We start from the raw sequence: 3,402 nt of genomic DNA, 5'->3' as shown, positions 1-3,402 counted from the left end.
ATATTCTTTCCTGGTCTTTCTACTGCTTGCCTTGACCTCTCCAAGTAATTCTTCACATAGCTGCCAAGATGACATTTTTAAAAGTTCAGTGTAATCATCTTTCTTCTTCATTTAAGACCCTTCAATGGCTTCCCATTGACTTAAACAGTGTAGTAGAATAGTTAGCAAAGTGGGCTCTATGGGGACATGGACCGCAGTTTTGCAGGCAACAGGGGCCCTGACTATACCGCCTTCCTCTCTTGGCAGCAGCAGTTGCTGGAAAATGTGGCGGTCCTGCCCCTGGTCCTGTTGGAGATCCTGGTGGCCCTGCAGCACATCCTGAGGCAGACGGAGGATGGTAGGGGTGGCCAGGGCAGCCAGCCACAGCAGGTGACCCAGTGGCCAGAGGAAGGCAAGGAGAGCCTGAGCAAGAATCTGCTCTTGGGCTGGGGATGTGGCTCAAGCGGTAGCATGCTCGCCTGGCATGTGTGCAGCCCGGGTTCGATCCTCAGCACCACATACAAACAAAGATGTTGTGTCCACCAAACACTAAAAAAAAATAAATATTAAAATTCTCTCTCTCTCCCCCTCTCTGTCTCTCTCTCACTCTCTCTTTAAAAAAAAAAAAAAAAAGAATCTGCTCTTAGTAGCCCTGTGCCTTACCTTCGGGGTGGAGCTTGGCTTCAAGTTAGCCACAAAGACCTTCATCTACCTGCTCAACTCCTGACAGCTGATCACCATGATGCATATCTTCCTCCTGCCCTGTCCTCCAAGTCCGGGATCTATCGTGGTTTTCAAGTTACAGATGCACATGTTGAATGGGGCTCTTCTGGCATTGCTGTTTCCTGTGGTAAATACCCAGCTGCTTCCCTTTGAATTGGAGATTTTCTACATTCATCATGTCATGTTCTATGTGGTGCCCATCTACCAACTTTGGAAAGGAGGTTCTTACACCCCACAGCCCCTCATCAGTTTCCGGTGGGCTCTTCTCTCAACTGGCCTCATGGTTTTTTGTCACTTCAGCATTCTACAGATCCTTAGCCTGGTCACCAAAGTGAATTTGAACAGCATGCTGTGTCCAGCCATCTCAGATACATTCTACGGCCCCTGGTATTGCATGTGGGCCTCCAGACACCAGAATCTCATGACCATGACCCATGGGAAGCTGGTCATCCTGTTCTCATACATGGCTGGGCCCTTGTGTAAATATCTGCTGGATTTGCTCTGGCCTCCAGCCAAGAAATAGACTGAAGGTGCTTGTTTTTTTCTCCTCCCCAAAGAAGCAAGTCCTGACTTGACTTGGAGAACACCCAGTTCTTGATGAAATCATGGGAGAGGGTAGTAGGATGTTGGTGTATTTCTTTTTTCCTCCTCTGTCCTTTTCTTCCACCACTCTTCCTTCCCCAGCTCCTCCCCCCAGGTTAGCTCCTTGCGCCTGGGGCATGGTGTGGGCCTGGATCTTCCCTTCTTCCTCCCCTTGGCTCTGTCTCCCTGCTCTGAGTGGCCTTATGAGGGGAGATGGTAGTCTGGCTCCCTTGCTCTGCTTGTTGGTGCTTTAACAACAGCTGGTTGAAGAGACAGGGAACAAAAAGCAGTAATTCTTGCAGTATCACAGCAGTGAGATCAGGTTGTGTTTCATTTCTCCACTGCCAGGGACCTCCATGCTCATGCTGGGATCCCCCTTTGTCTTCAGCACAGCCCCCATTGGAAGGGGACTCAGGCCTTTTATCTATACCAGCAACAAGCCCAGAGCCACGGGATTTCCCACATAGTGGTCAAAATAGAACTGGCCAGATTCTTCCCACTGGTGTCCCATGACTCAAAGCAGGGAGCTGCCCAGCCACTCCCTCTAGGATGCTGCCTGGGGGAGGAGTGGAGGGCACTACCAGCCTTAGGGCAAGATTCCGCCAAGGGGCCTATTGAACTGTGGTGATGGTGAATCCACAGCAAACAGGGTAGAAATGTACACAGTGCCAGGCAGAACCCTGTGCAAACTGCCCATGAGAGCTGAGACCTGACCCACATCCCAATCAGAAGTGAGCACAGGAATTAAGAAATCAATCAATGGAAGTGGTAACTTGAGAAAACTGTGATTTGAATTATTCTCTACATTCATGTTGATAATAGATACCATCCATATCTCCAGTGCCCCTTCAACTCGTTCTTGTCCTCTCTTTCGGTTTCTGTTTTTTGTCTCTTAGGCAGCTTCAAGAAGAGTGAGCTGGAGTTGGGGCTTGGGGTTGTTTTACTTGTTTGTTTTTGGATGCTTGAGTTGGGAGAACCATTGCATCAGGGCCTATTTCTGGAAGGTCCTATAGATCCTTTTCTGGGGTTTGCAGGGTGTGGCCTCACCCTGGTTTGGGAAGCTGAGACTCCAGCCAGTGTTATTTCCCCAGGGCCAGGTTTCTTCAGTACAGCCAGACTCTGCTGAATTGTTCAATGTGGGAAGTGTCACAAATTTCCCACCCTGCCCTCTCAAAAGCCCATGTCTAGGTCAAAAGGGAGCTGTCAAGGGATAGGTCCCCAGGGGTTCAAGTGCTCCAAAAGGAGGAGCTTTTGTTGACAGACTTGCACTCAGTCATTCCTGCACCTCAAGAAGTAGCTGCATGGCTGCTGACACCTTGCTGACTCCTACTAGGGTCAGGTCTGCTTAAGAACAGAAAAGCAAGCTCCTGCAAGCCTCCCCTCCCTTCACCACTCTAGATATCCTCATTGCTCTGGGCCAGTTTCAGTATTTTAAGCTTTCTCGTATTAGACCTAGATTGTACTTCTGGCAAAGGTGATCATGATTTTAGCAAATGGACCTCTAGGAGGCAGTGCCATGCAGGAGAATCTCTGAATAAGCTGAGACCCAGGGAAGCAACCCCAGGAGGGACCATCCATCAGAAGATGCCTGCTGGCAAGAGCACAGAGAGCAGCAGAGGAGAACATTGAGTGCCCATGAGCCCCTTGTGATCCATAACCTTCATTTCCTGCCATCTTGGAGGCAGGGCCAAGCTTTTCTTAGCGCCTCTCACTGTAGAAGCTGGATTCACCCTGCCCACCATCAAGCTGCTATATGTAGGAGTGACTAGTGAGGAAATGTGTGAGGTCTTGGTGCCCATTGGCCTCTTTAGAAAAGGTGAGGGTGGAAAGAGGTTATGAGAGGAGCCCCTGGAGACCTGGCCTGGCCCCTCCCAGAACGTGAAGCCACTATAGGCAGAGGATCTATGTCTCAACTGGGGATCAGCCCCAGAATGCCACAGTTGTGTGACAGTAGGCCCCCTCTTCCTCCCTCTTTCTGTGCATGGCACAGATTTCCAGTCATCTCGGGCTTTCCCCACACTGCCCTGGTTACAGCTCAGCATCCCATTTTGGCATGTATTTTCTGGTGCTTGGAAGGAAAGAAGAAAGTGAAAGCTACTTTCTCCTTATACCTGTTAG

At 49.8% G+C, this 3,402-nt stretch overlaps 1 pseudogene; it reads left to right on the top strand.

Moving 5' to 3' along the window:
• The first annotated feature begins 718 nt into the window (after positions 1 to 718).
• LOC113200256 (transmembrane protein 164 pseudogene) lies at positions 719 to 1,225 on the top strand (annotated as a pseudogene).
• Positions 1,226 to 3,402: the final 2,177 nt, after the last annotated feature.

The sequence above is a fragment of the Urocitellus parryii genome, chromosome X (assembly GCF_045843805.1).
Source record: "Urocitellus parryii isolate mUroPar1 chromosome X, mUroPar1.hap1, whole genome shotgun sequence".
In the NCBI taxonomy this organism is placed as follows: Eukaryota; Metazoa; Chordata; class Mammalia; order Rodentia; family Sciuridae; genus Urocitellus; species Urocitellus parryii.
This window is presented reverse-complemented; position numbering and strand designations above follow the sequence as displayed.